This window comes from Mustela nivalis, assembly GCF_964662115.1.
Source record: "Mustela nivalis genome assembly, chromosome: 11".
Taxonomy (NCBI): Eukaryota; Metazoa; Chordata; class Mammalia; order Carnivora; family Mustelidae; genus Mustela; species Mustela nivalis.
In genome coordinates this window covers 3,396,959-3,409,541 of record NC_139030.1, presented here as the reverse complement: position 1 = coordinate 3,409,541, position 12,583 = coordinate 3,396,959, and positions in this window count along the sequence as shown.

Here is a 12,583-nt window from a genome sequence, read left to right as displayed (position 1 = left end):
TAGGACAAAGAGGCTCCTTTCTTACAGAGGAAAGCCCATCAGAATAACGTCAGACCTGTCCACAGAGACCTGGCAAGCCAGAAAGGGCTGGCAAGATATATTCAGGGCACTAAATGAGAAGAACAAGCAGCCAAGAATACTTTATCCAGCAATACTGACATTCAAAATGGATGGAGAGATAAAGAGTTTCCAGGACCAGCAAGGCTTAAAAGACTATGCAACCACCAAGCTGACACTGCAGGAAATATAAGGGAGGTTCTATAAAAGAGGAAAAATCCTAAGAATAGCATTGAAAAGAAGTATAGAGACAATCTACGGAAAGAAAGACTTCAAAGGTAACACGATGTCAATAAAAACGTATCTATCAATAATCACTCTCAATGTGAATGACCTAAATGTGCCCATAAAACAGCACAGGGTTGCAGATTGGATAAAACGACAAGATCCATCCATATGTTGTCTACAAGAGAACCATTTTGAACCTAAAGATACACCCAGACTGAAAATGAAGGGATGGGCCTCAAAAGAAGGACAGGGTAGCGATTCACATATCAGACAAATTAGATTTTAAACTAAAGACTGTAATCAGAGATACAAAAGGACAGTACATCATTCTTAAAGAAGACTGTCCACCAAGATTATCTAACAATTGTAAATATTTATGCCCCCAAATGGGAGCAGCCAGTTACATAAGAAAACTGTTAATCGAGATAAAGAGTCATATTGATATGCATTTATTAAGAGTAGGAGATCTTAACACCCCTCTCTCAGAAATAGACAGATCATCGAAGGAGAAAATCAATAAAGAAACAAGAGCATTAAATGACACATTGGACCGAATGGACCTCATAGATATATACAGAACACTCCACCCTAAAACAACAGAATAGTCTTTATTCTCAAGTGCACATGGAAGAATAGACCACATTCTGGGTCACAAATCGGGACTGAACTGATACCAAAAGACTAACATTATTCCCTGCATATTCTCAGATTACAATGCTTTGAAACTGGAGCTCAATCACAAGGAAAAGTTTAGAAGGAACTAAAACACCTGGAAGCTAAAAACCACCTTGCTTAAGAATGCAATGATAAACCAGGAGATCAAAGAAGAACTGAAACAATTCATGGAAAACAATGAAAATGAAGACACTTTGGTCCAAAACGTATGGGATACAGCAAAAGCGGTCCTAAGGGGGAAATACATAGCCATCCAAGCCTCCCTCAAAAAAATTGAAAAATCCAGAACACAGCAGCTGTCTCTACACCTTAAAGAACTGGAAAATCAACAACAAATGAAACCAACTCCACACATAAGAAGGGAAATCATCAAGATAAGAGCTGAGATCAATGAGGTAGAAACCAGAGATACAGCAGAACGTATCAATGAAACTAGAAGCTGTTTTTTTTTAAAGAATCAATTAGATCGATAAACCATTGGCCACACTAATCCAAAAGAAAAGACAGAATGCCCAAATTCATAAAATTATGAATGAAAAGGGAGAGATCACAACTAACACCAAGGAAGTAGGATCAATCATCAGAAGTTATTATCAACAGTGATATGCCAATAAGCTAAGCAACCAAGATGAAATGGATGCATTCCTGGAAAACTATAAACTCTCAAAATTGAACCAGGAAGAAATTGACAACCTGAATAGACCAGTATCTAGTAACGAGATTGAAGTGGTGATCAAAAACCTCCCAAAAAAAGAAGAGCCCAGGACCTGATGGATTCCCTGGGGCATTCTACCAACCTTTCAAAGAAGAAATAACACCTATTCTCCTGAAGCTGTTTCATAAAAGTGAATTATAAGGATAACTTCCATACTCTTTCTATGAAGCCAGCATTACCCTGATCCCCAAACCAGACAAAGACCCTACTAAAAAGGAGAATTTCAGACCAATATCACTGATGAATACGGGTGCTAAGATTCTCAACAAGATCCTGGCCAACAGGATCCAACAGCACATTAAAAAGATTATCCACCATGACCAGGTGGGATTCATCCCTGGGCTACAAGGATGGCTCAACATTCTCAAGTCAATCAATGTATTAGAACAAATTAATAAGAGTAGAGAGAAGAACCACATGGTCCTCTCAATTGATGCAGAAAAAGCATTTGACAAAATCCAGCATCAGTTTCTGATTAAAACGCTTCAAAGTATAGGGATAGAGGGAACATTCCTGAACTTCATAAAATTTATTTATGAAAGGCTCACAGCAAATATCATCCTCAATGGGAAAAAGCTTGCAGCCTTCCCATTGAGATCAGAAACACGACAAAGATGCCCACTCTCACCACTCTTGTTCAACATAGTATTAGAGGTCCTAGCAACAGCAATCAGACAACAAAGAGAAATAAAAGGTATCCAAATTGGCAATGAAGAAATCAAATTCTCTCTCTTCGCAGATGACATGATTCTTTATATGGAAAACCCAAAAGACTCTGCCCCTAAACTACTAGAACTCATACAGCAATTCAGTAACATTGCAGGATACAAAGTCAATGTACAGAAATCAGTGGCTTTCTTATACACTAACAATGAAAATACAGAAAGGGAAATTAGAGAATCGATTCCACTTACTATAGCACCAAAGACCATAAGATACATGGGAATGAACATAGCCAAAGAGGTAAATGATCTATACTCGAGGAACTACAGAACACTCATGAAAAAAATTGAAGAAGACACAAAAAGATGGAAGATCATTTCGTGCTCGTGGATTGGAAGAATAAACATTGTGAAAATGTCTATACTGCCTAGAGCGATCTATACTTTTAATGCCATTCGATCAAAATTCCACCGGTATTCTTCAAAGAGCTGGAGCAAATCACCCTAAAATTTGTATGGAATCAGAAGAGACCCCGGATTGCTAAGAAAATGTTGAAAAACAAAAATAAAACCGGCGGCATCACGTTACGTGATTTCACGCTTTATTACAAAGCTGTGATTACCAAGACAGCATGGTACTGGCATAAAAACAGACACATAGACCAGTGGAACAGAGTAGAGGGTCCATATATGGACCCTCAACCCTATGGTCAAATAATCTTCGACAAAACAGAAAAAAATATACAGTGGAAAAAAGAGAGTCTCTTTAATAAATCGTGTTGGGAAAACTAAACAGCTATATGTAGAAGAATGAAACTCGACCATTCTGTTACACCATACACAAAGATAAAGTCAAAATGGATAAAAGACCTCATTGTGAGACAGGAATCCATCAGAATCTTAGAGGAGAATAGGCTGTAACCTCTTTGATATCAGCCACACCAACTTCTTTCAAGATATGTCTCCAGGGTCGCCTGGGTGGCTCAATTGGTTGGACGACTGCCTTCGGTTCGGGTCATGATACTGGAGTCCCGGGATCGAGTCCCACATCGGGCTCCCAGCTCCATGGGGAGTCTGCTTCTCCCTCTGATCTTCTCCTCGCTCATGTTCTCTTTCACTGTCTCTCTCTCAAATAAATGGATGGAATCTTAAAAAAAAAAAAAATGTCTCCAAAGACAAAGGAAACAAAAGCGAAAATAAACTTTTGGGACTTCATCAAAATCAAAAGCTTCTGCACAGCAAAGGAAACAGTCAACAAAAGAAAGAGGCAACCCACGGAATGGGAGAAGATATTTGCAAATGACAGTACAGACAAAAGGTTGATATCCAGGGTCTAAAATGAACTCCTCAAACTCAACACGCACAAAACAAATAATCATATCAAAAAATGGGCAGAAGATATGAACAGACACTTCTCCAATGAAGACATACAAATGGCTATCAGACACATGAAAAAATGTTCATCATCACTAGCCATCAGGGAGATTCAAATTAAAACCACATTGAGATACCAACATACACCAGTTAGAATGGCCAAAATTAGCAAGACAGGAAACAACATGTGTTGGAGGGGATGTGGAGAAAGGGGAACCCTCTTCCACTGTTGGTGGGAATGCAAGTTGGTGCAACCACTTTGAAGAACAGTGTGGAGATTCCTCAAGAAATTAAAAATAGAGCTTCCCTATGACCCTGCCATTGCACTCCTGGGTATTGACCCCAAAGATACAGATGTAGTGAAAAGAAGGAAGGGCCAGCTGTACCCCAATGTTTATAGCAGCAATGGCCACAGTCGCCAAACTGTGGAAAGAACCAAGATGCCGTTCAACATACAAATGGCTAAGGAAGATGTGGTCCATATACACTATGGAGTAGTATGCCTCCATCAGAAAGGATGAATACCCAACTTTTGTAGCAGCATGGACGGGACTGGAAGAGATTATGCTGACTGAAATAAGTCAAGAAGAGATAGTCAAGTATCATATGGTTTCACTTATTTGTGGAGCATAACAAATCGCATGGAGGACATGAAGAGTTAGAGAGGAGAAGTGAGTTGGGGGAAATTGGAAGGGGAGGTCAACCATGAGAGACTATGGACTCTGAAAAACCATCTGAGGGTTTTGATGTGTTGGGGGGTGGGAGGTTGGGGGAACCAGGTGGTGGGTATTAGAGAGGGCATGGATTGCATTGAGCACTGGGTGTGGTTCAAAAATAATAAATAGTGTTATGCTGAAAATAAAAAAAAATAAAGATGTAGTGTACTTCTGCATCTCTGACTACAGTCTTTAGTTTAAAATCTAATTTATCTGATATGAGAATCACTACCACAACCTTCTTTTGAGGGCCATTGGCATTAAATATGTTTCTCCATCTTTTCACTTTCAGTCTGGATGTACCCTTTGGTTTTAAATAGGTCTCTTATAGACAATATATGGTTGGATCTTGTCATTTTATCCAATCTGCAACCCTGTGTCATTTTCGTGGCACATTTAGGCCATTCACGTTGAGAGTGATCGTTGAGAGATATGTTTTTATTGATATCGTGTTACCTGTGAAGTCTTTGCTTTTGTAGATTATCTCCATATATTTCTGTTCAATGATTTTCTTGGGGTTTTTCCTATTTTATAGAAATGTCTTAATATTTCTTGCAGTGCTGGCTTCGTGGTCACACACTCCTTTAAGCCTTGCCAGTCTTGGAAGCTCTTTATCTCTCCATCCATTTTGAATGTCAGCCTTGCTGTGTAAAGTATTCTTGGATGCATGTTCTTCTCATTTAGTGCCCTGAATACATCTTACCAGCCCTTTCCAGCTTGCCAGGTTTCTGGAGACAGGTCTGATGTTATTCTCTTGGTCTTTCTTCTGTACATAAGGAATCTCTTCCCCCCAGCTACTTTCAAGAGCTCCTGTCTATAATTATGGTTCACCATTTTCACAATCAGGTGTCTCCTGGTCTTTCTGGATTCTATGATCTTAGCGGAAGGCCTTTCTGCCTCTATTACACGAATGCTGATTCATTTCTCCAGATTGGGAAATTTTCCCAGATTTTGTTCCACTATATCCTCTAGTGTTCTTTCTTTCTCCTCCCCATCAGGGATTCCAATAATTTTGATATATGAATGTTTATGGCATCATTTATTTCCATGATTCTGTTTTCATGGATTCTAAGATGTATATTCTAGGCTTCCTCCTGATCCTTTTTCTCTCTTTGTCCTCCAGATCACAAATTCTATCTTCTGCCTCAGTTACCCTAGCTGTTAGATAATTTAGATTAGATTAGAACTCATTGAGAGAATTGTTAGCTTCATCCCTGGTGGCTTTCACTTCTTCCCTAATCAATTTCATTTTGTCATCAAAGGCTTTCTCCAACCTAGCTATTGCCTGGATAATTGTTAGCCTGAATTCCCTTTCCGACATACTGTCCATGTCCATATCCAATAGCTTTGTTGAAGAGGGCCTAGTCTCTGAATTTTTCTTCTGTTGGGCATTCCTCCTTCTAGTCATTTTAGTGAGAGATGGTTGAATGGATATGTGCAGGCAAGGTGCATTCTGGAGTCCTTCTGAACAATCGAGTGTCCCCACCAAAATGAAAGAAAAAAAGAAAAAAAAAGTGAGAGGGACTGGAAAAAAAAATAAAGATAGGGGCGCCTGGGTGGCTCAGTGGTTTAAGCCTCTGCCTTCGGCTCAGGTCATGATCTCAGTGTCCTGGGATCGAGCCCCACATCGGGCTCTCTGCTCAGCGGGGATCCTGCTTCCCCCTCTCTCTCTCTGCCTGCCTTCTGCCTACTTGTGATCTTTATCAAATGAATAAATAAAAATCTTAAAAAAATAAAAAATAAAGATAAAATAAAAGAGAAGGCCCAGCCCAAATGAGCCCTAAAGGTAAGATGTATGAGGTTTACAAACAAATATAGACAAAAAGAGACTGACGAAAGTGGATGACAAGAGAAAAATAAACAAACGAATAAATAAAAGAGCTTCATCAAAAGGAACCTCAAATATAAGATTTACATACTACCAGAACAAAAACAAATACACAGAAACACTGACAGAAGAAAAAGATGGGAGAGTGGTTATAAATTCTCAGTGGGCAAGGAAGATTGTTTTGATTCTTCCTGGATGTATCTTGATATCTTTGTTAAAGGACTCAACTTACCTGAGATAAAGGGGGATTAAAACTTGTTTATAGGGGAGGAGTCAAGATGGCAGAGAAGTAGCAGGCTGAGACTACGTCAGCTAGCCGGAGATCAGCTAGATAGCTTATCTAAAGATTGCAAACACCTGAAAATCCATCGGCAGATCGAAGAGAAGAAGAACAGCAATTCTGGAAACAGAAAAACAACCACTTTCTGAAAGGTAGGACCGGTGGAGAAGTGAATCCAAAGCAACGGGAAGACAGACCCCAGGGTAGGGGCCGGCGCCCGGCAAGCGGCGGAGCAACGGCGCAAAAAATCAGGACTTTTAAAAGTCTGTTCCACTGAGGGACATCGCTCCAGAGGCTAAACAGGGGTGAAGCCCATGCGGGGTCAGCGTGGCCTCAGGTCCTGCAGGGTCACAGAAGTATTGGGGGTAACTGAGTGTCGCAGAGCTTGCGGGAATTGGAATGGGAAAGCCAGCTACAGAGATGGAGTCAACAGTAAGCTCACAGCTCGGTGTTACCTTGAACCGGTCGCAGGCTCGGTGAGCTCAGAGCGCGGCCGGAGGTCAGGTAGACGGGAGTAACTGGTGCTGTTCTCTGAGGGCGCACTGAGGAGTGGGGCCCTGGGCTCTCGGCTCCTCCGGGCCGGAGACGAGGAGGCCGCCATTTGTATTCCCTGTCCTCCGGAACTCTACGAAAAAGCTCAGGGAACAAAAGCTCCAGAACGCAAACCCGAGCGGATTTCTCACCCCGGGCCCTGAAAAGGGCGGTGCAATTCCGCCTGCGGAAAAGACACTTGAGAATCACTACAACAGGCCCCTCCCCCAGAAGATCAATAAGAAATCCAGCCAAGACCAAGTTCACCTACGAAGGTGTAAGGTTTCAATACCAAGGAGAGCAGCAGAATTCCAGAGGAGGAGAAAGCAAAGGACGGAACTCATGGCTTTTTCCCTGTGATATTTTTTAGTCTTGCAGTTAATTTAATTTTTTTCTTTTTCATTTTGTTTTTTTTTTCCTCACCTTCTGGTTAAATATTTTTTTTTAACTTTTACCGTTTTCTTTTTTAACGTTTGTAAACTAGTTTATCTAACATATATATTTTTCTTTTTTATATTTTTCTTATTTGTTTTCTTTTTTTAAATTGTTTTATTTTCTTTTTTTTTCTTTTTTCTTTTTTTTTCTTTCTTCCTTTTTGAACCTCTTTTAATCCCCTTTCTTCCCCCTCATGATTTGGGATCTCTTCTAATTTGGTTAAAGCATATTTTCCTGGGGTTGTTGCCACCCTTTTAGTATTTTCCTTGCTACTTCATATACTCTTATCTGGACAAAATGACAAGACAGAAGAATTCAACGCAAAAAAAAGAACAAGAGGCAGTACCGAAGGCTAGGGACCTAATCAATACAGACATCGGTAATATGTCAGATCTAGAGTTCAGAATGACAATTCTCAAGGTTCTAGCCGGGATCGAAAAAGGCATGGAAGATATTAGAGAAACCCTCTCGAGAGATATAAAAGCCCTTTCTGGAGAAATAAGAGAAGTAAACTCTAACCAAGTTGATATCAAAAAAGCTATTAATGAGGTGCGATCAAAAATGGAGGCTCTCACTGCTAGGATAAATGAGGCAGAAGAAAGAATTAGTGATATAGAAGACCAAATGACAGAGAATAAAGACGCTGAGAAAAAGAGGGACAAACAGCTACTGGACCACGAGGGGAGAATTCGAGAGATAAGTGACACCATAAGACGAAACAACATTAGAATAATTGGGATTCCAGAAGAAGAAGAAAGAGAGAGGGGAGCAGAAGGTATACTGGAGAGAATTATTGGGGAGAATTTCCCCAATATGGCAAAGGGAACGAGCATCAAAATTCAGGAGGTTCAGAGAACGCCCCTCAAAATCAATAAGAATAGGCCCACACCCCGTCACCTAATAGTAAAATTTACAAGTCTCAGTGACAAAGAGAAAATCCTGAAAGCAGCCCGGGAAAAGAAGTCTGTAACATACAATGGTAAAAATATTAGATTGGCAGCTGACTTATCCACAGAGACCTGGCAGGCCAGAAAGAGCTGGCCTGGTATTTTCAGGGCACTAAACGAGAAAAACATGCAGCCAAGAATACTGTATCCAGCTAGGCCATCATTGAAAATAGAAGGAGAGATTAAAAGCTTCCAGGACAAAGAAAAACTGAAAGAATTTGCAAACACCCAACCAGCTCTACAGGAAATATTGAAAGGGGTCCTCTAAGCAAAGAGAGAGCCTACAAGTGGTAGATCAGAAAGGAACAGAGACCATATACAGTAACAGTCACCTTACAGGCAATACAATGGCACTAAATTCATATCTCTCAATAGTTACCCTGAATGTTAATGGACTAAATGCCCCTGTCAAAAGACACAGGGTATCAGAATGGATAAAAAAACAAAACCTATCTATATGTTGCCTCCAAGAAACTCATTTTAAGCCTGAAGACACCTCCAGATTTGAAGTGAGGGGGTGGAAAACATTTTACCATGCTAATGGACATCAGAAGAAAGCAGGAGTGGCAATCCTTTTATCAGATCAATTAGATTTTAAGCCAAAGACTATAATAAGAGATGAGGAAGGACACTATATCATACTCAAAGGGTCTGTCCAACAAGAAGATCTAACAATTTCAAATATCTATGTCCCCAATGTGGGAGCAGCCAACTATATAAACCAATTAATAACAAAATCAAAGAAACACATCAACAATAATACAATAATAGTAGGGGACTTTAACACTCCCCTCACTGAAATGGACAGATCATCTAAGCAAAGATCAGCAAGGAGGGACGCCTGGGTGGCTCAGTTGGTTACGCAGCTGCCTTCGGCTCAGGTCATGATCCCAGCGTCCTGGGATCGAGTCCCGCATCGGGCTCCTTGCTCGGCGGGGAGCCTGCTTCTCCCTCTGCCTCTGCGTGCCATTCTGTCCGCCTGTACTCGCTCTCTCTCCCTTTCTCTCTGACAAATAAAATCTTAAAAAAAATTAGCAAGGAAATAAAGGCCTTAAAGGACACACTGGACCAGATGCACATCACAGATATATTCAGAACATTTCATCCCAAAGCAACAGAATACACATTCTTCTCTAGTGCACATGGAACATTCTCCAGAATAGATCACATCCTCGGTCCTAAATCAGGACTCAACCGGTATCAAAAGATTGGGATCATTCCCTGCATATTTTCAGACCACAGTGCTCTAAAGCTAGAACTGAACCACAAAAAGAAGTTGGCAAAGAACCCAAATACATGGAGACTAAACAGCATCCTTCTAAAGAATGAATGGGTCAACCGGGAAATTAAAGAAGAATTGAAAAAAATCATGGAAACAAATGATAATGAAAATACAGCGGTTCAAAATCTGTGGGACACAACAAAGGCAGACCTGAGAAAAAAATATATAGCGGTACAAGCCTTTCTCAAGAAACAAGAAAGGTCTCAGGAACACAAACTAACCCTACACCTAAAGGAGCTGGAGAAAGAACAAGAAAGAAACCCCAAACCCAGCAGGAGGAGAGAAATCATAAAGATCAGAGCAGAAATCAATGAAATAGAAACCAAAAAAACAATAGAACAAATCAATGAAACTAGGAGCTGGTTCTTTGAAAGAATTAATAAAATTGATAAACCCCTGGCCCGACTTATCAAAAAGAAAAGAGAAAGGACCCAAATACATAAAATCATGAATGAAAGAGGAGAGATCACAACCAACACCAAAGAAATACAAACTATTATAAGAACATACTATGAGCAACTCTACGCAAATAAATTTGACAATCCGGAAGAAATGGATGCATTCCTAGAAACATATAAACTACCACAACTGAACCAGGAAGAAGTAGAAAGCCTGAACAGACCCATAACAAGTAAGGAGATTGAAACAGTCATTAAAAATCTCCAAACAAACAAAAGCCCAGGGCCAGGCGGCTTCCCGGGGGAATTCTACCAAACATTTAAAGAACTAATTCCTATTCTTTGAAACTGTTCCAAAAAATAGAAATGGAAGGAAAACTTCCAAACTCATTTTATGAGGCCAGCATCACCTTGATCCCAAAACCAGACAAGGATCCCATAAAAAAAGAGAGCTATAGACCAATATCCTTGATGAACACAGATGCGAAAATACTCACCAAAATACTAGCCAATAGGATTCAACAGTCACTAAAAGGATTATTCACCACGACCAAGTGGGATTTATTCCAGGGCTGCAAGGTTGGTTCAACATCCGCAAATCAATCACTGTGATACAACACATCAATAAAAGAAAGAACAAGAACAATATGATACTCTCAATAGATGCTGAAAAAGCATTTGACAAAGTACAGCATCCCTTCCTGATCAAAACTCTTAAAGGGTAGGGATAGAGGGCACATACCTCAATATCATCAAAGCCATCTATGAAAAACCCACCGCAAATATCATTCTCAATGGAGAAACTGAAAGCTTTTCCGCTAAGGTCAGGAACACGGCAGGGACGTCCATTATCACCACTGCTATTCAACATTGTACTAGAGGTCCTAGCCTCAGCAATCAGACAACAAAAGGAAATTAAAGGCATCCAAATCGGAAAGAAGAAGTCAAATTATCACTCTTCGCAGATGATATGATACTATATGTGATAAACCCAAAAGACTCCACTCCAAAACTGCTAAAACCTATACAGGAATTCAGTAAAGTGTCTAGATATAAAATCAATACACAGAAATGAGTTGCATTTCTCTACACCAACAGCAAGACAGAAGAAAGAGAAATTCAAGAGTCAATCCCATTTACAATTGCACCCAAAACCATAAGATACCTAGGAATAAACCTAACCAGAGGCACAGAATCTAAACTCAGAAAACTATAAAGTACTCATGAAGGAAATTGAGGAAGACACAAAGAAATGGAAAAATGTTCCATGCTCCTGGATTGGAAGAATAAATATTGTGAAAATGTCTATTCTACCTAAAGCAATCTACACATTTAATGCAATTCCTATCAAAGTACCATCCATCTTTTTCAAAGAAATGGAACAAATAATTCTAAAATTTATATGGAACCAGAAAAGACCTCGAATAGCCAAAGGGATATTGAAAAAGAAAACCAACATTGTTGGCATCACAATTCTGGACTTCAAGCTCTATTACAAAGCTGTCATCATCAAGACAGCATGGTACTGGCACAAAAACAGACACATAGATCAATGGAACAGAATAGAGAGCCCAGAAATAGACCCTCAACTCTATGGTCAACTCATCTTCGACAAAGCAGGAAAGGCTGTCCAATGGAAAAAAGACAGCCTCTTCAATAAATGGTGTTGGGAAAATTGGACAACCACAGGTAGAAAAATAAAATTGGACCATTTCCTTACACCACACACAAAAATAGACTCAAAATGGATCAAGGACCTCCATGTGCGAAAAGAATCCATCAAAATCCTTGAGGAGAACACAGGCAGCAACCTCTTCAACCTCAGCCGCAGCAACATCTTCCTAGGAACAATGCCAAAGGCAAGGGAAGCAAGGGCAAAAATGAATTATTGGGATTTCATCAAGATCAAAAGCTTTTGCACAGCAAAGGAAAATCAAAAGACAACTGACAGAATGGGAGAAGATATTTGCAAACGACATATCAGATAAAGGACTAGTGTCCAGAATCTATAAAGAACTTAGCAAACTCAACACCCAAAGAACAAATAATCCAATCAAGAAATGGGCAGAGGACATGAACAGACATTTCTGCAAAGAAGACATCCAGTTGGCCAACAGACACATGAAAAAGTGCTCCATATCACTCGGCATCAGGGAAATACAAATCAAAACCACAATGCGATATCACCTCACACCAGTCAGAATGGCTAAAATCAACAAGTCAGGAAATGACAGATGCTGGCGAGGATGCGGAGAAAGGGGAACCCTTCTACACTGTTGGTGGGAATGCAAGCTGGTGCAACCACTCTGGAAAACAGCATGGAGGTTCCTCAAATTGTTGAAAATAGAACTGCCCTATGACCCAGCAATTGTACTATTGGGTATTTACCCTAAAGATACAAACGTTGTGATCCAAAGGGGCACGTGCACCTGAATGTTTATAGCAGCAATGTCCA